General features: G+C 43.1%; 1 protein-coding gene and 1 long non-coding RNA gene across 2 annotated transcripts in view; one reads left to right on the top strand and one right to left on the bottom strand.

Annotated features, from left to right (window-relative positions):
- The window catches only part of LOC133512135 (uncharacterized), a 145758-nt gene that overhangs the window by 24672 nt on the left and 98414 nt on the right, over positions 1–22672 (bottom strand). The window lies entirely within an intron of this gene.
- skia (v-ski avian sarcoma viral oncogene homolog a) overlaps positions 1–22672 on the top strand; it is an 84071-nt gene that overhangs the window by 41813 nt on the left and 19586 nt on the right. The window lies entirely within an intron of this gene.

Below are 22672 nucleotides of genomic sequence, written 5' to 3'. Positions count from 1 at the left end.
TAATGATTCCATAAACTGGTTTGCCAAATTTAATTGGCAGAGTGTGACACGACGTCTCCATGGAAACAGGGGCAGTCCTTTGGTTTCCGTCCGTAGGCTCAAAAACATCAAGTGAAAACTAAAAAGCTGGACTCAAATCAGGTGTTTCGTCACACACTACCCAAAGTGCTGTTGACTTCACTGCAGTCAAAATGGACGGGTGTGGTCAGTCATGCTCGCAGATAAAATTGCGGGTGTGATAAGGGATGGAAATTGACGCTGGGCATAAACGGTGTCCCATGTAATCGAGCCTCTGTTGCGGCACGGTACACGTCACATACACCCACGTAGGTCATGTGACTTGCGAAAATGGCAGTGCCCCTGAAAATTCACAATTGTCGATAAAAATCTTCTCAAAATACTATTATATGAGAGAGGATTTAACATCACATTGTCAAAATTGGGTACACTGTTGATGCAAAGCACTGGATTTCCCCTTTAATGAACAAGCCCGAACCAAGTCAGAGCGCAATGGATTCAAAGCTTCCACTTTCTATGCCGGATTACGGGCAAAAAAAGGCTGTTAACGTCTGTCCGTGTTCCCTCTGTGTCACCGGGATACTGTGAGTGCAGGCCCGAGCAGATGGCTCGTGGATGGTGAAAGGGCAGGTCCCACCAATGCCCACCCGCCAACGCAGAAGCACCCAACTAGTTGCCACCTGCTCCTCTTGCCTGTTTGACCCTCTTGCCAGCACACTCACACCAACGGACCACATGTATAAAATGCAGAAAGAATTTTACAATCAGACGCCGCCGACATCCCCGTGCCCACACGCTCTTCGTCTGTTCTGCTGGGGAAGAAGTTTCAAGTTAAGCCACCAAAAACTGTAATACTTGCAAATAATTCAGTTTGCAGGGTGTAGGGATTCAAGATACGTGTAGTTCGTCATGAATGCTCCCACCAAAAACGGCCTAGAAGATGTCCGGTGGATGGTGTTGCTGGCTGAGTCTGATCATTCACATAATCTTTGCGTCTATAGGCTGACCTACATACATTAGCCAGTTATAGACTTGTGTCTGTTGTCTTCAATTCCCCCGCACTGCCTACCAGAAGGTTGTCATTCAAACTCGGTCCTATAGGGCAGTGATTTCCAACCTCTTTGGAGCCAAGGCACATATGTTACAATAGAAAAATCTCGCTGCACACCAACAATCAAAAATACCGTTAAACAAAAAAGTGGATAAATGAATTACTCTATGTTCTTACTGCCATTTAATAGAGCAATTATTTGTTCTGTCTGTCACGTTGCCTCACAGATGAACAAAGATCCGTTATTTCTTTTTAATAAATAATTTTTTTTAGCAGCACTATCATTTAGACCGTCTGCCTCACAGTTTTGAGTTTCAAATCCCGGCCCCGCCTGTGTGGCGATTGCACGTTCTCCGGGCACTCCGGGTTCCTCATGCATCCCCAAAACGTGCGTGCTGAGTTAATTGAAGACTCTCAATTGAACGGTTGTTGGTTTTATGTGCCCTCCGATTGGCCGGCACCCAGTTCAGGGTGTACCCCGCATGCTGCCCGAAGATAGCTAGGGTAGACAACAGCACGCCCACGAACATTGTGAGGATAAGGGGCTAACAAAATGGACTAAAAGTTGGGAAATATTTGACTGTACTCCCACAGTGGCATGCATTTGAATCATGCATTGTCATGACTGACACAGAACACAGCCAAAATAATAATTGTCAAATTTGTAGCATCTCGCAGCGTTCTCATCAAATAAAAAATACTTGGAAAAAAAGGCCACTGTCTGCCTCCGTGTATTTCTGTAGAGGCGTCATCATCACACTTTCTCAGCAGTGGTGATGTTTGTTTTCAATTCTATTTTACCTTTTTTTTTTTTTTTTTTCCAGAGCGTTATCTGAAATTATCCGAAATCCCCCCCGCCCCGACATTCTCTTCATTGGCCGTTCGTACAAATCTCCACTTTGTAAGGACAGGATCGTAGTTGCAAAACATTACATGAGTTTGAGGTCCTCTCTTTGACGGTTACATTCTTACAAAGGAGGAGGGGGATTACCTTAGAGTGGGCCTTGAATAAGACGACTTGTTCCAAAACAGATGTGGTGTGTTTGTGCGGCGCTCTAGCAGAGAATGAGCTCATTGTTTACAGTTGAACCTGGTGCTAATCTTTTCTGAAATGCTAACAGCTGCACAAGTGTACCCCCTAGCCAGCCTTGATATTGACTTTCACTGGCTTGTGCGTGTATGTGTGTGTTGGGCCTGGCACACTCTTGGACAGTTTTTCCCAACCTTTATTGAGCCAAACCAGCCGTTATGACACACCACTAAACAAGAATGCCACAAAAAGTATGGCTACAGGCCTGAGATATATGGATGGTCTCGGGCTCTATTTTCATAAACGAGCACAAGCGCAAGGCTCGCTGCACGTTAGGCAATTTTGCTCACCAAGCACGCATTCTTTTAGACATGCCCAGTGGAGTCACAATTTGGTGGTGGAGTAACAATTGGTGACAGAAAAACGGTCTGAACGTACGCCTGCTGGAACCACGTCTAAGTCCATCTCAGTATATAGACCGCTGGCCTAACGCGATTTGGGTGAATTTGATCGGGGCATAGGCAGACAAACTCTGAGCTCCGTGGACATGTGTGCGGGATTTTCAGATGCAATCTATTCAGAAATACAGTGAAAAAAATAAGTATTTGAACACCCTGCTTTATTGCATGTTCTCCCACTTAAAAGTCATGGAGGGGTCTGAAATTTTCAGCATAGGTGCATGTCCAGTGTGAGAGAGAGAATCTAAAAAGAAAAATCCAGAAATCAAAATACATGATTTTTTAGAAATTTATTTGTGTGATACAGCTGCAAATAAGTATTTGAACACATGACAAAACCAATGTTAATATTTGGTACAGTAGCCTTTGATTGCAATTACAGAGGTCAAACGTTTCCTGTAGTTGTTCACCAGGTTTGCACACACTGCAGGAGGGATTTTGGCCCACTCCTCCACACAGATCTTCTCTAGATCAGACAGGTTTCTGGCCTGTCGCTGAGAAACACGGAGTTTCAGCTCCCTCCACAGATTTTCTATTGGCTTTATGTCTGGAGACTGGCTAGGCCATGCCAGAACCTTGATATGCTTCTTACGGAGCCACTCCTTGGTTTTCCTGGTTGTGTGCTTCAAGTCATTGTCACGTTGAAAGACCCAGCCACGACCAATCTTCAATGCTCTGACTGAGGGAAAGAGAATGTACCCCAAAATCTCACAATACATGGTCGCGGTCATCCTCTCCTTAATACATTGCAGTCATCCTGTCCCATGTGCAGAAAAACAGCCCCAAAGCATCATGCTACTACCCCTATGCTTCACAGTAGGGATGGTGTTCTTGGGATGGAATTCATCATCCGTCATCCTCCAAACACAGTTTGTGGAATTATGACCAAAAAGTTCCATTTTGGTCTCATTTGACCACAAAACATTTTCCCACGATTCCTCTGTATCATCCAAATGGTAATTGGCAAACTTTGGGCAAGCCTTGACATGTGCTGGTTTAAGCAGAGGAACCTCCCGTGCCATGCATGAGTTCAAACCATGACGTCTTAGTGTATTACCAACAGTCACCTTGGAAACGGTTGTCCCAGCTATTTTCAGATCATTGACCAAGTCCTGTTGCGTAGTCCTGTGCTGATTCCTCACCTTTCTAAGGATCATTGAGACCCCACGATGTGATATCTTGCGTGGGGCTCCACTCCGATTGAGATTGACCATCATGTTTAGCTTCTTCCAATGTCTAATGATTGCTCCAACAGTGGACCTTTTTTCACCAAGCTGCTTGGCAATTTCTCCGTAGCCCTTTCCAGCCATGTGGAGTTGTACAATTTTGTCTCTGGTGTCTTTGGACAGCGCTTTGGTCTCGACCATGTTACAAGTTTGAGTCTTACTGATTGTATGGGGTGGACAGGTGTCTTTATGCAGCTAACGACCTCACCACAGGTCCATCTGATTCAGGATCATACATGGAGTGGAGGTGGACTTTTAAAGGTGGACTAACAGGTCTTTGAGGGTCAGAATTCTAATTCTATAGACAGGTGTTCAAATACTTATTTGCAGCTGTATCATAAAAATAAATCGTAAAAAAAAAAAAAAATCATACATTGTGATTTCTGGATTTTTCTTTTTAGATTATCTCTCTCACAGTGGACATGCACCTACGCTGAAAATTTCATACCCCTCCATGACTTTTAAGTGGGAGAACTTGCAATATAGTAGGGTGTTCAAATACTTATTTTCTTCACTATAAATATGTGAAACGCAGGCATCAAATACTTTTTGTATTGAATTATTGTAGAAAGTCTTCCCAGTTAACATGGAGATTTGACTTCCAAAGCTGTCAATGCCTGTGAATGTGTTATTATTATTACCATTGTCATTATTGGGGCACATACGACTATCGGTTTGATGCAATCTTTAAGTGCCCAATTCGTAGCACAGATATTTGCGATATCCTTTACATCATCTACCCGCAGAGGTCTGCTTGCAGTAACGTGTAAACGTACTATATGGGCTTCAACCTCCTGGATTCGAGCAAATCTTCCGTCACTGTCCTTCTAGCAGGCCACATTTAAAGAGAATGAGAGGAGGCGCTTCGATTGGACAGAGGAGGGGAACATGCAAACTCCACACAGGCGGGTCCGGGATCGAACCTGGACCTCAGAACTGTGAGGCCAACGCTTTACCAGCCGCGGCACCGTGGTTGTATTCGACATGCTGCAATAAATGCATTTTTGTATGGCAGTAAGATGATGAAAGTGTTATTTGGTACAATATAAATAAATAAACGTAAATAAAAAAGACTCAATCCTGTTGTGGGTCAAACAGAATAGAAACAATTCTTTATTGCCTCAACACATTTTTAATGAACACAGGATGAAAAGGTTAAAGTTTAATTGCACTGCTAATTGACCAGGGGGTCTGACCACCGCTATTGCAGCTCCCTGATCTATTTCCCCACACAACACCGGCCTTTGCATTATTCCCTATGAAGTTGAAACCAGTATGCGGTTTCACCGTGATGGCAACAGCAAAGACACGTGACTTTCTCTTCCTTAAAATGGATTCTTTATAGCTTATAGAGGCTTTGGGGTGAGGTGTGGCCCCGTGTTTGTGGTCACTGTTTGATGTTAATTTCTATTCACATAAGCCCAAGGAGCGGCTTCATGCCAGTATTACCTCTCGTTGTGTTTTTTTAATTTTTCTTGTGCCTGCCTTTCCCTTCCTCTTTTTCTTTCATTGTTCTGTTTTCCTCCGGTGTGCTTTTTCTTCCTATTTTCCACTTTCTGGCATGGAGCAGTAATGAAGGTAATGGGTAAGTGAAGAAAATGGCAGCTCCCCTTATAGTAATAACATCAGCATTCATAAAGAAGCTTTTACTTCAAATTTCTCTATCCTCTGGTTTTTTGTTTTTGAATGTGAACAAATATTCCACACTACAATATTCATTCTTTCATACCTCCTATCCTCACGCGGGTAGTGGGCGTGCTGGTTATCTTTGGGCGAGAGGCGGGCTACACCCTGACCTGGTCGCCAGGGCACATGGAAACAAAACCATTTGTACTCGCATTCAACCTGTGGGCAATCTAGAGTCTTCAATTAACCTATCAAGCATCTTTGGGGATGTGGGAGGATACTGGTGGACCCAGAGAAATCCCACGCTGGCAAGGGAAGAAAATACAAACTCCACTGAGTGAAGGCTTGATTTGACCTCGGGTCCTCAGAATCGGGAGGCAGACGTACGAACCAATCATCCACCATGCCGCCACACGACAAAAAGGAGGAAAATGTGACCGGTACAAAACTATTGTGCTTGCTCATCTCAACACTAGCTAAGATTTCCATAATAAAAGACAGATTTACGGTTTTCCTATTCTACAACTCGTTGTGGTGGAATTGCCAGCATGTTGTATTCTAAGATAAACATGTGGTTATTAAATACTCATCCAAAAGTAATTTTTTTTCACAGAAGAAGCTTTAAAAGTCAAACTGAAATAGAATTAGTGTCTGAGTGAGAGAGTCAGTGCTTCATTCTTATTAAGGCAGCACGGTGAATGATTGGTTAACACGTCTGCCTCACAGTTCCGAGGAGCTGTGTTCAAATCCGTCCTTGCCTGTGTGGAGTTTGCATGTTCTCCGTGTGCCTGCGTGAGTTTTCACCCCACATCTCAAAAACATGCATGCTAGGTCTACTGGAAACTTGAAATTGCCCATATATGTTAATGTGAGTGCGAATGTTTGCTTGTTTATTTGTGCCCTGCGATTGGCTGGCGTCCAGTTCATGGTGTACTCTGCCTCTCGCCCAAAGATAGCTGGGATAGGCTCCAGCACGCCTGCAACCCAAGTGAAGATAAATGGTATGGAAAATGGAGGGATAGTTCTTCCTACTGGTAAAGTGTCTCCTAAAATCATGATTCAGGGATCAATTCAGACAGAACCAACGCGATCAGCATTTGACAGTTAAAGCTATGCAGTTTTCCTAAGCAATGATAAACATACCATTCCCTTTCCCTATGGCTCGACAACATTCAGCATCAGTATGAGAGGCTTTCTGGCTGTTACAGTTCTCTAACACATAGAATTTGACCATCCATGGCCACTTTCCAGCAATAACTTCTCGTTGGTGAGCCTCATAAACATCCGCTTGAAGCATTTGAGAAACCGGTTGTTGGAATGCATGGGTAAAGCTTTATCACCTTCTTCAGGGGGGTAGATGATGATGATGCTCCCAAACCGTTTTAAGGTTAATGTTATCTTGCCGCCTATATTTAAAATACAGAATTTGCTTTTTGTGCACTGTATTGTCTGTGCTATCATCTCATCACCATCTCATCCTGTACTTTATACTTTGGCTTCATACCAGACCTTCCCCACTCGGAAAAGAGAAAATCTCGTCCAGTTTAACCACTTTTTCTTCTGTTATTCACATACTCTGACAGTCATTGCATCTTAAAACAACTTTCTCCAGTAATATCAAAAGTAAACATAGCAGCATGTCTAGCTCATCTTTGCTCTACGTTGCCCAGACTGTGTTGTGAACTAAAGCAGCGGTGGTGGACGCTGTCATTATAAAATTATAAAAAAACATTGATGGGCTGCGTAAGTACTGTAACATTTCTAATTATGAGTGGACATCTTTAAGAGCGGGAGGGGGTGGGGTAAGGTAAACTTGGTAAAAGAGTGTGGCGGAGCAGCAGTTGTTATTAGAGAAAGTTTCGTGTGCTTCCTAAAAGAAACGCGTGGCTATTTTTTTACAGCACGTATGTCAATTGTGCCATTGGATGAAGCAACCAGTCATCCCTCATTCATTGAATCACATTGCAACATGTCACAAACTGAATAGCTGTTGGTTATACTTTTAATTTGCATTGGAATATTATTTTTTTTACGCACAACGCAGACTATATGCAAAGAGACTGCATCCGTGGTGCACAATTGCGCAGAGGCGCAGTTTACGGGGAACATTGGCTGACGTCTTCTTTTATTTTGGCACGCAGTCCCGCGATTGATGCATTGACCACCCCTGTTATAGACTATTGCACGACTAGTCACTTTTAATTGCATACACTCCTTGAAGTCTTGACACTGGTTGCACAATGGTTATTGCATGGGACTGTCACTCTAATTGACATTCTAACTGGTCTACATACGAGAAAACTGCATCTTTTGGACAACTGTGAGTTAAAAAAAAAAAAATCCCAATCAATTGACTGTATTTCTGCTGTCGTACTCAACATGTAAACATGAATGTGTTACTAGGGCAGCTCCAACTACTGGAGAAAAAAATCTTTGTGTGTTGTTTACATACTTGGCCAATAAAACTTATTCTGATGAGCTCTCTGTGGAGCCTCCTGGAAATGTGAGGAGTTGTCCTGTTCTGTATTGTGTGTTTAACTGATAACTAGGACATGAGATTAGCACAGTACAAAATTACCGAGACTTTCGCAGCGAGAGACATCAGTCTGTACATTCAGCATTTGATTGGATGAATTATTGTGTGTTGTCTGTGTATGTGTGTGTGTGTAAAGAAACTGATGAAAGTAACTTGTGTGTTCCACAGTGCAGTAGCAAAACAGACTGTGATAAGTCTGTCTAGGACTCTTGTCTTCTCAGCCACAGACATAACAGAGGAGTGCAACGTGAGATTGGAGGGAACGAGCGGAGGAGGAGGAGGAGGAGGATGTGGGGGAATGTCACATCATTTACAAAATACAATTATGTAACTGTCTTGATGCAGGGAAAGGCGGATGTGGCGAGTGTGGGTGGGATCTGGACAAACGAGAGTAAAAGTCAAAAGCGCCTACAAAAGAAATTGATCACAAACAGCTGAATACAAACTAATTAACTGCTGGCCTGCCTTTTGACCAAATGAATGTTTGAATTGTTAGAGATGGCAATAAATATCAGCACTTTATCAATGGATGTTTAATGTCCACTGTGTGCAAAAAGTGGTCAGTAATTGACTGAATCCAGAGATAGCTGATGGAGTCTGGGACATTGTCTGCAGGAGCCTCTCTGGCTCTTGTCTGTGTGTCATGTACAGCTTTTTTTTCCTCATTGCCATGGTCAGTCCTCCCTCCCCTCTTCCCCTTTCTCTCCTCCCACCCTCTTAGCCCTGATATCCCAGAGCGCTGGGGTTGGCTAGGGGCAAAGGGGCTTATTGTCTCGAGTGACAAACGACTGGCCTATTGGCCTGACCTGGTCATTGTCAGCAGACAACGATTGCGTGTGTGGTGTACTGTATGTGAACAAACTATTGGCATCAGTGATAATTAATAAATCCAGCTAATGGTATACCCGGAGCGTAAGCCAGCTCGATCTTTCCAGTTATAAACTGAACTGTGGAGAGAAACACTTAAAAGGTAGCTTCACAGTTTGTTGCTTTTCCAGATGAGTTCATGATGTCATGTTTGAGTTCATAAATTCTTATTGCAGAATTTATTTCTTAACTGTAATCTCCTTTTAGGATCATAGTGAACATACAGTAAATTCACTTATCAGTAATTACTCAATTTTATTTACATAGCACTTGAAGAACAACCGCAGCTACGACAAAGTACAGTACATAAATCCAATTCGTACATAAGACCACTTCGCGTAATGTATTAGAGGAACAATAAAACAATGCAGTTTTAACTGAACTTTGAATTAAACAGTCAAAGTCACTCACTTGACCCCTGGGAAACTACCACATTTAAGTTTTGGCATGTTTACAACATTGTCGGAATTTGTTTTATTACCCTGTATTTTGCAAAGTTGCTTCCTTTGCCGCTGCCGTTTTCCACTGATTCGGTCACACTTTGATATGTGTGGCCTTTAATGAACAGTTTGTGTCTCAGGAAATGGCTTGGAAGTCAGCCTTCCCTTGTCTTAGGCCAGGAAACACTAAACGTCTGAGATTCGTCATTTGCTCCATCTGGCCGGGCGAGTGGAGGCTTTAGGGGGGTCCAAAGGCTTACATAACTAAAACAAATATCCAACATTTTAGGGGATTACGTCACACGAACGGGATCAAATTGATGTTTTAGTTGCAGCCATGTGTGGGGAAGAAGCGGTGTCAAAGCAATGTTGATGTTTTTTTTAACAAAAAACGTGTACCAAATGAGACCCCGTAGCAACTAGTCCTGGCTAACTACATCATTATGTCAGTACAATCTGATGATCCAACATGGTGTCTTTATATCCTGTCAGATGCATGTAATACACTTAATACATTTTAAAGATTTGCTGAATGACGTCTGCGTTCAAAACTTTGCACAAGCCCCCGCCCTCCTTGTCCTCCTGGAATTGCTCGAAAATGTGGCTTGAGTGCCCGATGAAAAGCGAAAGAGTGGGGAAAGGGGAAGGGGGGGGGGTGTCCTTCGCACAGACCAAATGAATGATGGATTTTATTTGGTCTCTCTTTACTGAGTCTGAACTTGGCTGGGTCGATCTGTTATGTCGGTTTCTATGGAGAAAAACACGGAACACGCCAGACTCTCTGAGTATTACAAGGAATAATGAAAAAAATGTGTGCAGGGATGAGGAGAGGGGAGGCAATGTGGTAATGTTGAAGGGGGGAGTTTTGATTCCAAGAATTTGGAGGGTGTGGAATCACAGAGCAAGACATAACAGAAAGATGAATGCAGCTGACGAGAACACCGAAGAAACCTGCATTGACCATGTATAGAATGCATATAGAAATACATGCATAGAAACTCGGGCAATATTTCATACTCGACTATATCTTCAATTTAGTTGGATATAAAAGTGACACTATTTAAATGAACCATTTAAGGGGTAAATCAGGTTAATTATGCAAACGTGCACATCATATCAGCTGTGGGCGGGTCATAAACAACAAACAAATTAGAACACAGGCAAATGCGATGGCATAGCCGTGTTCGTGGCCTCCAAAAACGCTTTGCAATAGGCCAGACTGCAAGCCACATTTGGTTGATACATACTTTGCTTTAAGTAAGTCTCGCAGTGAGTGGAAGTGAGCTGCTCCATGTTTTTCTCAGTCCATTGAGTGACACATTTTTTTCCCTATTCATTTCTCTTTTAAGCATAAAAAGAGCTGTTTCTTGTTTACTAGTTTCTTGTACATGAATGAAAGCCGAGCTGCATCTAGCACGCGCGCAAACGTGGTTGAACGTGAGTGGATGTGGAAAGGAGTTAAGGGCTTTCTTAGCAGCAACAACACTTGGCTTGATAGAATGCGTTTTACTTACGAGACTGAAGTGAGTGAAAGGTCAACTGCAAGTGTTTTGCTGATGCTTTTACTTTACAGTTTCCCTAGTTAGTGTCCGTGAGTGTTGCTGTCAGAAGGGAAACGTGTATCCAAAACTCTGTGAAAAGAAATATTGAGGCTAGATCAAGGTGCACTGTTTTCATTTCTGCATAAATCCTTTCTGAAGTCTTCATTCCACATCTGTACGCAGGCAGAATGCTTCATATGCTGCCTTTTGAGTCGCTACTTTTTTTGGTCTGTTCTCAGTCTATCCAACTTCTGCTTGCCTTATGGAATGCAGCTTACTACAGTAAAGTGCCGCGATGCACACTGGCAAGGCATTTACTGAACCCGTCAGCAAATTACTCATGCCATTGGCAAACAAAGGCACAGCAATGCATGATGGCGTACGCGCTCACATGCACACGCATTTGCACTTCTCATGGCTAACGTTGCATGCCTGCAAACAGCCGAGGTGAGTCACTTGCAGCCTCTTTGGGCCTCTGTTTGTATGTGTTCACTCAGCCCACGCGCAGACACTGAAAATCTAGCCAAAGCCATTAGCAAACAGATGTCACTTTGACCAAGAAAAAAACAACAACCGTGTGTACCTCTTTGCTGGCAGGTCACAGTGATCCCTTATCGCCAGTGTGTCTGTGAGCCTATTTAGTGAATCGGTTGTGGAGGGTCCATTACGCCATGATCTTGTTTTGACTCTGTAGCACCAGATAGGTCTACCCTTAACAAAAGCAATCGGTTCAACAGTTCCCTTGGTGACAACGCTGGTCTACAGCCTGATTGCATGATTCCATCATTCATTGCCTGCAATCTGGAAGTGCTAAGTCTCTCCTCTGAGGACTGCCTTGACCCCAGCTGCAAGGCAGGCCTGGACTTATCTTGCTTTGCAATGGCCTTTTATTGCAGCTACAATAAAGTGCCCTTCGGGTGTTGCTAGCTTTTCCTTGACCCTCGCCCGACCTCTCAGACTTTTGCCCCTTCTAACACAGCGTCCTGTCACTTAAAAATACAATAAAATGCACAAACAGAAGGCCTCCAAGAATGAGGAATGAAGAAATTTGAGCAGATTTGGTTTAGAAAAAAAAAAAAAAAAAAACAGTTACGCAGGTGACACACAACTGTACATCACTGTACCTCCCAATGTTAGTTATTACACTTGAAGGCAAGGGAGAAACCTTTACCAAAAGTACAAGACTTTAAACCAGGGTGTAAAAACATATGGGCCACGGGCTCTATCCGGCCCACAAACTGGTTCAATCCGGCCCGCGAGATGATTTTGTAAAGTAGAATAACGATTGTGTTCAGAAAGCAAACCATTTATACCGGCGCAAAGCAAGTAGGTGAAGAACGCAGTCTGGATGAGCTACTTTGTGTTCTGCCTGCACTATTTATTACAGCTTCTACTTTTAACGTTAGCTTTTCGAACTCTCGTTGCCCCAGTATGTCTCTGTCTAAAAGAGAAAAGTGGACACAGCGTATTCCACGAAAAATGGTTATCCTCCATTTTATTCACGAAAGTGAATGGGAACGCTGTATGTTCGGTGTGTTCACAGTATGTTGCATTGCTGAAAGAATATAACCCTCTTCGCCACTATTTGAGTCCTGATGCCGACAAATATGACAACTTTCAAGGACAGCGCAAAAGAGAGAAGGTGAAAGAAAGAAACATCAGTCTATGTTTACTCACAGCAGAGACATTCGTGACGCTGCTGTGAAGGCTAGCTACCACATTGTTGATGAAATCACAATGGTTTGAAAACCATTTAATGAGGGTGCATTTCTAAAAACTTGTATGATGAAGGCAGCGGGACTTGTGTGCCCTGAAAGGTGCGATTATGAGCCTTACAAGAAACATGATTGCAGACGGGATTTACGATCTTTCAGTGGATTTGGACTGACAGTGACAGCATTAAGTAAAGTCATTTACTACACTTTGAGTTGCAATTGATGAAAGCAAGGACATTCCAGACATTGTACAACTCCGTCCATCCCTCATCCATTCATCCATCTTGTATTGCTTCACGGGGGCAGTAGCTTTAGCAGGGATACCCAGACTTCCCTTTCCCCAGCCACTTCATCCAGCTCTTCCAAAGGGATCCCGAGGCGTTCCCAGGCCAGCCAAGAGACATTAGTCCCTCCAGCATGTCCTGGGTCGTCCCTGGGGTCTCTTTCCGGTGGGACATGCCCAGAACAGCTCACCAGGGAGGCCTCCGGATGCATCCAAATAAGATGCCCCAGCCACCTCATCTGGTTCTTCTCAATGCGGAGGAGCAGCGGCGAGACACTGAGGCCTTCCCAGATGACCAAGCTTCTCACCCTTTCTCTAGGCGAAAGCCCGGACACCCTGCAGATGAAACTTATTTCGGCTGCTTACGTTGGCGATCTTGTTTTTTTCGGTCATGACCCACAGCACGTGACCACAGTCCATGGTAGGAACGTAGATCCACTGGTAAATTGAGAACTTCCCCTTTTACATTGCACAACTGACCATTTCAACCCATGGAGTGGATGACACATTGAGCGTCACCGGAGGGTTCATGGAGAGGGGGGTCAATGAAAGCTACAATGACAGCAGCTGATAATTTCACCACAGTCGTCGTAGCGCTGGTCCCGCGCTGTTTGCGTGGCTACAGGTTGTGCCCCTTCAAATGATCGCGAAAAAAAGGGGGTCTTGTGACAAAATTTAGAGAGAAAAGGCAATCTGCAAATGCTTTTTGGACTCTTCACTGTATGTTGCACCAAGAGACTTTGTGTTTCAAGTCATTAAAATGAAGGTTAATTTTATCCGATCCAGAAACCTGAATCACCGTGAGTTTGACAGCCTTATCAGAGAGAAATAACACATCTGAGCCCTGCCATACCACATAGAGGTAAGGTGATTAAGTCAAGGTGCTGCGCTGAGGCGATTCTTTGATTTCCGAGAAGAAATTGGACAGTTCATTGAAGAAAAGGGCAAACTGGTGTTCGAATTTCATTCTGGAGAAACTTGCAATTTTGGTAGATGTTACAGACCACCTGAATAACTTGAACAAAGAGCTGCTAGGGTGCAACACTTTGTATTCTGACAGTATACACTCTTCTTACACTTGTTCAGGGAACAGCACATGTTATTTTTATATATATTTCTGCTTCAAAAATGACACCCTGATATAGTTCCGCGATCTCCAATATATGAATAAGTGAGGCATCGTGTGTTTGTCTGTTCTTTTATCTCAGAATTTAAAACACTTGAAATGTTTTGTGATTAATACTGATTTGGGCTTGCACTATTTGGGACTGTATTAAAACCAAGAAAAGAATCATAAAGTGTTTCTTTTTAGGTTATAAAGTATATAACTTGGTATATATAAGCCATGATCTAGTGGGCTTGAGTTCTTGGTAATAGATTTTCCTCCATGTGGCCCCTGAGCTAGCTTTGACACCCCTGCTTTATACCATCATGTGTTCAGAACCTTGACATCATTTTTGGCTCTGAGCTTACTTTTATGCCACATATGAAGAATGTAACCAAGATAATGTTTTTTTGGTTGCCATCTTGAAAATACAACCAGCATCCGCCCGTTTCTCTCCCAGGCTAACACAGAACACGTTTAGACTACTGCAATGCCCTGCTCCATGGTCTTCCCCAAAACAACATCTGCTTTCTAAAACTACGCAAAGAACTCAACTGCTTGGGCGCTGATGAAGACCAGAGGGCGGGAAAACATTCCCCCCATTTTAAGATCACTGCATTGGCTTTCAGTGTGTTTCAGGATCGATTTGAAGGTTCTTTTACTAGTTTTTTAACGTCACGTTTTAACTAGTTTGTCTTGGGCTAGCATATCGATCTGATACGCCTTTATTGTATAAACCCTTGTGAGTCCGAACGTTCTCTGGCACAGGCCTTTTAATTATTCCGAAAACCAGAACAATAACCTACAGAGAGGCTGCATTCAGCCATTCCGGCCCACGCCTCTGGAACAGCCTGCCAGAGGGCATCAGGAATGCAGAGATTGGTGATGCTTTTAAAAGAAGGCTCGAGTCTAACGTGTTTGCTCTTAGCGATTAACTGATTGTTTTTCTTTTTTTTTGGTATTTCCACACTAATTTTGTCATTCATTTATCTATTTATCTTTTTATGGATGGATGGATGTAAAGTGTGTGAGTATGTAGTTTGTGCAATCTCCTGTTTTGAAGTTTTACTTCAGTGTCTCCGTCATAGGAGCATCAACGCTGCGAGGTGTGTTTGGTGGTTTGCCCATAGCATGTGGGTTGGGGACAATTTGGGGAGTCCCGCCTCTTTAAACTGGTTGTGGTGGTCTCTGTGGTGACATCCTCTGTGTTTTTACGGGCTTTGGCACCTGTCTATGTGGATCTCTCCCACAGGTGTCCTTCCTCATGCGGGATCCTCAGTGCCATTGCCACGTCTCTATCTATACTATTCATCGATAGGTACAATGTTTGCATCTACATGGGGGGGGGGGTATGTTCATGTGGGTGCATTTACATTTATATGTTGGTGCTCACGGGGAAGTTTTTTTTTTGTTTCCTGCTATTTCAGCAGTTTCTTTTTATCTCTGTGAAGCACTTTGGGTCCCGTTTTTATACATGGAAACTGTTACATGAATGAAATGTGATTGATTCAATGATTGATAAAAGGCATATAATCAAGCATTTTCTATGTATGAGGACAACAAAATTGCCTACAGTAATTGCTACTCGAGGCTCAGGAGTGCATTTGTGTATCAATGGGGGGCTTAGAGGAATCGGCTAGACTGTCTGACATTAAAAGATAAATGATGAGACGGTCATTTAGTTGGAGGTTGTCAGTCAGATGGTCAGTTGTGTATGTCCAGGGTCCAGACATCCCAGGGGCTTTTTAAAGATAATCCACTGTGACTTGTGAGCTGTCTGCTGTTTGTCTGTGCGGGGGCATATTGCTTCTGAGGGCAGCATGGAAGTCGACACATCCAACCAAACAAAACTGGGTTGATGAGACAGCAGTCAATCCGACATTCCGACTCCCATTGACAGAAGCTGGAAGCCAGCTTGCTCACGCAAGCACACTGTGTGCTGTGGCAGCAGCACAAGCTCGAGGACATACACCAAACTGTTTGCACGTTTTCTGAATTCAACCACCAAGGTAGTTTGTCATTTATCTATCATCCCCTGCAATAATCAGATCCCCATCATCATAGAACAATTTAAAAAACGTGTGTCATTCCAGTATATATTCAAAATGTCAGCTATCTAATCAAATAATTCGGTCTTCCATAAATTAGACATGGTCCTTACGATACCATAGGTTTCAGAAATGGGTAGTAATGTCGTACATTTGTTCTGGTACATTTTAATTAAGTAACTTTTAGGATAAATTTTACTTGTCAGAGGAGTTTTGAGGCAACATACATTTTACTTTTAGTATTTTTATTCTCGAAGATGCTACTTTTCGGAGCCATCGCAATTCCAACCCTTAAGGCCTCTTGATGCTCCCGTGCTGATCCGGCTGACGGTGCCCTCATTCCATGACGTGACCAATGCATTGGGTAGCTCAGCCCCTATGCAGCCCCTGTGCATCACTTGATGCGCACACAGCACAAATTGGTGTTAAACGTAAAATGCCGGGGAGAACATCTCTCGTGATTGGTCCGTATAAGTCACATGCTGTGATGACATACTCCGCAGTCCCCTTGGTTCCACACACTCTCTACACTGCCGTCTTCTTGCTCGATTTTGACATTTCGACACTTGGCCAATAAAGCTGATTCTGATTCTGGTCATCTAAGTTCATTTGTTCGAGCAGACACTGTTCCTTGGTCGCGATTGATCTTGCTTTGGCTTGAGTTGCTGGTGGCTTGAGTTCCCCCTCTGTCCGCACCCAAAAAAAAGGAACTAACACTGTACAGAAGGTTCCTCCTCAATGAGTTCATTCCTTCTGGTGGATACAGTCTTGCTAGAGCTACTAAGAGCTCTTTGAGTGGGCAGGCTGTTATTTTTTTTGCTTCTCTACACACCTCTCTATGACCATAATATAAATTAGCATAAACCAAGACTATTTGCAGAATAACTTTTTGAATGCACTAGAATAACAAGCACTGTAAACCATCCAACCACAAATGGATGCACTTTCAAACATAATCATACACGTGTGCACAAACAGACACACACACACACACACAACACACACACACACACACATTCTTGGAGCACCCTATCATCGCTAAATTTTCAATTCCTCGGAGCAACTTTTTGGGTGTTATTCCTTCATGTTTGTCTCTTATAGCTGATGGCGTGTGCTGAGAGTAAATGATACGCTGTAAAATACTGTAGAGCAGCATACAGTACACGAGATTAACAGCCAGAGGAAGAGCTAAAAATAAGATGGCAGCAAACCTGACTGAATCACGACAATCTGAAAGATGCACCCTGGTTGACCCTAAATTTTAGTGGTCCGTTGACCTCCCCGCGAGACAACCTTCCCTTTGTGTTTTGCAAAGTCCTTGTGTTTCTTGTCCCTTTTGCCACCCCCTCCCACAGCACAGAGACCCACACCCTTGACAAGCCGTGAGTCGGCAGAATGGAAAACAGAAACAGAAATCCCAATTGTGGCTATAAACTTCAGACTTGTTTACGGCGTGGGTCTGCTTCGTCACCTCTGCGTGAACTCCCAGGACAGACACCACCGTCCCCTCATGAAGGAGCAAAGAACAACACGACCCCAACTTCACCCCTCCCAACCTGCACTTTGGGTGACTTATGACCTCAGATTGTCACTATCACGCAATACATTGCTATGAAGCTATCATTTTGGGCTTTCTTTTTCACCTCTATTGTCCAAGTAATCATCTGTTTCGTTTGTTTTTTTCAACATGTATTTTTCCCATTTTGTTTTGTCAACAAGCTAACTTGTATGGCATACCAAAATGTGGAAGATGCTGTCTGGTGGCGTTTAATATTTCATTGAGTAATCAATTGTGGTTGAATCAGGGTTTCCTGTAAAGTTTGCTCAGTTATTTTGAGGATGGAGATTGGCTCAAAAGAGGACGGCACACCATTTGTGTGTGATTTATTGCTCGCGGTAGAGCGCTAATTCTAACAGGAGAGTGCTTGTTGGTGGTGTCCCATCCTTTTGCTCTCACAGAGAACTAGCATAAGGAAAGTACTGGAAAGGGAGCAGACAATTTATGCAACTTTTCAGAAACTTTCCATGGGAGGTTGAACGGTAGAATTCTGAAAATATCCAAAGTTGGTTACTTTCCTTGGTAGTATATGGTAGTATAAGGTGTTATTATCAATAGTAATGACAGAAAAGTGAGATTGCTTCCTTCAAATACAGTAGGTACCATGTAGTACTGGGCTTGTCCTTCAGATCTTTTACATATAAGCAGAGTTTGCAACAACGTTTTTGTCATATTTCCCCCTTCATTTTTTAACTTTGCATGCAAATGTGTTGTAGTTATCCGAGCTCCTCTTAAAGTTTTTTTTGTTGTTGTTTTGACGTGGGGCTAGTGGCTGAGATTCTAATCTGCTCACCGAGCCATCTGCCGCTGACGCACGGTTGCATATCTCTGGGATTAAATCGAGGATGTGCAGTACATGTTTTGTTCCCATGCACACGCGCACACATTGGCGTACACACAATCTTCGTAGCACACACCTCTCAAGCCACAACAAAAACAATTTTTTTGTCAAGCGCATATTGTCGGCTGTGCACAGAAGTAAGTGTGCTCGTTTCGAGGAATGTGGGCCACTGCCATTTCCCCTGCACCACAGACGGCCAAACGACCCTCCTATGCCTGCCGTTAAAGGCCGTGATTACCATTTTACTACACTACGCCATTATTCAAATGCTATCAATGGAAATGAATTGGCCGACAATTGATTTACTAGAACCGGCCCATCTCTCTTCGCTGGCCCTCAGGGTGCCTCTGGTGCTCATTGATTTGTTCACCCACGGCTGTAACAAGGCTTTCACCTATCACATCAGGGCATAGCAGAGATTAAGAGATGATTTACTTGATTGCCTATAGCCACATTTCATGGTGCAGTAATTCTGTTAATTGATTTTTAAGAAATAGTGGACTCATCCTATTCCACATTAGCAGTAACCTGTAATGATCTGTAATAAAGAAACAAATAATAGCTTCGTGTTAAATTATTGTGTACATTATAGTACAGTATAACCTGACAGAACATCAACATTGTGTGACAGTACCGGTACATACTGGATGCCTCCTTTATGAGAACTGGAACTTTTAAGCAGAACTATTTCAGCAAACTACATTTTTCTGAGCTCAGCATGTTTCTACAAGTTTGCATGGCTGCTAGTAGAACTATTCAGCAGTCTGACTGAAAGTAGAGCGGGTAAAAAAAAAAAAAAAACCCTCCCAGATAGCCACAAGGCATGCAGAACATCATTATAACCAAGTGTCTAAAAGCTGTCGAAAACATTCTCACCACAGCGCAACGGAAGTGCTTACTAACAACCTAGACCAATATGCCTTTGCGCTCTGTGTTGGCACTGCAGCACACATTCCATAAGTACAGAGCGGACATTCTCCGTCACCTTAGTCCAGTCCAACAAAAGCCTATACTAGTTTCTCAAATGTGATGGTTGAGAGAGTTTCCTTGACAGTCTCATTTCATGAAGTCCCTCCATTGAAAAGCAAAAGAAGTGGCTAGCACTGGTTAGTTATTGGTTTGTCTTTGCCCTTGCAGAGAACTAAAGCTATGGGACATATACAAGATTGTATATTCCCGATTTGCAGTAGGTGATTTTACATCCCAATGACGATATACTTTATGGCGGCACAGTGGCTCAGCTGGTAGATCGTTGGCCTCACAGTTCTGAGGTCCCAGGTTCAATCCCGGACCCGCCTGTGTGGAGTTTGCATGTCCTCCCCCGTGCCTGCATTGGATTCCTCCGAGCACTCCGGTTTCCTCCCAGATCCCCAAAACATGCAACATTAAATGGACACTCTAAATTGCCCCTAGGTGTGATTGTGAGTGCGACTGTTGTCTATCTCTATGTGCCCAGCGATTGGCTGGCAACCAGTTCAGGGTGTACCCCGCCGCCTCCTAGTTGACAGCTGAGATAGCCTCCAGGACTCGCCGTGACCCGTGGGAGGATAAGCGGCTGAGAAAATGGGTGGATGATGGATGGATGGATGGCCATATCTAGTGGACATATGTGACAGTACAACCAGTTTTTAAAGAATGAACGAAAGTGGAAATCATTAAAACAAGTACAATAGCAAAGTGCTTCAAGTGGCATTCGATATATCTCCCTTTTAACCAGTAAATGCACTAATACATGAATTGTTTCAGAGGCTGAGTTTTAGGAAGATATGTGTGTCCGCTTGTTTTGTCATGAAATTAAACCACTTAAAATAACTTTTTGCTTTTTATTTCAAAATATTTAGTTTCACATTCCACAGTTTGAGTGATAGGACGACAAGCGGGTCGACTCTTTCAGGCTTGAAACCTGACTCCTTACATGTAATGCCATACACGTTTTTTTCTTTTCATCACTTTGTGGTTTTGATGTAACGTTGGCACTTTTGGCGCAACTTCATGCTGTTTGTACATGTTCTAGGTGGTAGAAAAAATTCAATGTGTTTAAATCTCTAGTAACAACATAGTTGCATGTTTTGCAGATTATGGTTTTATGGTTGGTGTCTGACTTCTCAAAACCCAACCTTTGAATTATGGCTCTGTTTTTTTTTTTTTGTTTTTTTTTCCCCGGCTCCAACTCGTCCATGTTTCCATTTTCTTCACCTCACCACTATGCTGCTTTTTTATATCCATGCTTCTCTACCAGAGCCGTAAACATTTGCTTACAGGTTATAAAAACGCTACGACAAAGAAGCAGCGGTGCTGCAGTTAGATGAGCATTAATTCATGTTGTTTACAATGTTTGTGTAGCGTCTCAGTTATAGGATGTCTAAAGTCATTATTTGTCGCACAAAAACTCACATACTCAGAGAGTACCCTCTCGGAGCGCACGTATTCAGTCCCTTTATTTGAACTGAGCTCACACGTGGGCAGCGTAACAGCCACCTCCTTACCACATCATCCATGCAACCCACTCTCCAGGTGTGACCAGTCAACCCACACTTCATCCAACGGTTACATTCCTGCAACAGTTGAATTGACTTTAAATCGATTAGTCATGCCTGGAGAGTGAGGTGCAAGAATGATTTCAATAAAAAGGTGACTTGTGTTACGTTGTTCGTGTGAGCTGAGCGCAGTCAGTGGCTATGTGGGTGCTAAGAGTGTTTGTGAGGTTTTTATCTGACAGTAAGTTTAGACATAGTACACCATCATATGCTATGTTAGTGTAGCAACTGCGCTAACCTGATCCTACACATTAAAAAAATTCAGCCAATAGAAGGAATATCGTCTTTTCCTTTTGGCTTGTCCCGTTAGGGGTCGCCACAGCGTGAGAGTGACATTTTTAAATCGCAGGGTATGCTGCAGGATGTTGCATCATTCTACATTTTCTTGCACATAAAATCCCCACTTTGACAGACACTGAATTACATTTTATTAGCCAAAGTCAAATGAACCCATCCAACCTGTCTTTTTGTAAAACAAAATCAATATTAAATCTTCAGGTTACTGAAAGTAAAGATACGTACACCAGGGCAATTGGCAAATAATAGTGTTAGTAGTAGTAGCAGTAACACAGTTGTAAGACGGTACAGATGTAACTGGAAGAACAGTTTTACTCTTTAGTATGCACTATTTACCACAAAATACCTTTTACTCTAAGATGAGTCCCATTCACATTTTTTGGTCTGTGTAGAAACATGTGGCGACCACAGCATGAACCAAAACTCACCAAAAAAAAAAAAAAAAAAAAAAAAACTTTTTTCCCCATGTTGAATAATGGTTCAATTATAGTTCTGAACTCGATCGACCATGTCAGCTAATGCATTTGTGCATGGCCCAGTTAATGACTTTAAACAACAAACAAACATCAGTGGACACAACGGCCTTTATATGCAGTGTATAGCGAGACACTGTCTGTTTGTGAGGGCTCAGCGGACTCGGTGGTTTGTCCTACAAAGTTGGTCGAGATGAGTGGCAGGATCTGTCATATGAGAATCCCAGTCAGGAGCGCGGCGAGCCTTGCTGTCTGAAATAGCTGACAGACAGAACTAATCCTACCCTGCAGACAGGAAGGAAAAAGGCTGCAGCCTCGAGCCAGCTGGCCTTTGGAAGACGAGTTGTTTTGTGTACATCAAGCAGTTGGTCCTGGAATCTTGGACAGAGACAACGCTGGCGGTTTACAAGTTCACCAGCCGCTAATATGTACCAGTCTAGCCATCATAGCACCGAGCAGTTGAGTGGTCCAATTTGCTGTTAGGTTGCTGCATGAGCCACGTGCCAAGTCATTACAACAATAATAATTCATCCAGTTGGAAAAAAAAAAAAAAAAACAACGTGCATTTTATTCATTGAATGCTAAATCAGAATAGAAATGATCATGATACGCCTGGACATAAGTCACATTGTGGAACAACAATAAGGCCAATAAAAAAAAATGCATATACGTACACACAACAATCTGGCAACAAGTGCCATGAAAAACAAGGTTAAACACACAACGTAGTCAGCGTGCACAAGGAAGTGGCACACAGCTACGCTGCCGCAACTGTTGTCAAACACCCGACATAACTCTTAGCTGCCCGATTTGCGTGCGTGGGGCGCACAATGAGTGTGCACGCGTGGCCGTGGAGACCCACGTCTCTCACATATTTATTACATGCCGTGAAAATGTTTCGGTCGGCGAGAATTTTTAGGGTCGCAAACCACAAGCTTTTTTTTCCCCACGCCTAATCATAAGATGAACAACTCGATTTTGAAATTGTGCAACCTCGAAATTTGAACATAATTCGTTCTTGT

The sequence above is a fragment of the Syngnathoides biaculeatus genome, chromosome 2 (assembly GCF_019802595.1).
Source record: "Syngnathoides biaculeatus isolate LvHL_M chromosome 2, ASM1980259v1, whole genome shotgun sequence".
Lineage (NCBI taxonomy): Eukaryota > Metazoa > Chordata > Actinopteri > Syngnathiformes > Syngnathidae > Syngnathoides > Syngnathoides biaculeatus.
The sequence above is the reverse complement of the archived record's forward strand: the minus strand, read 5'-3'. Positions and strand labels throughout refer to the sequence as shown.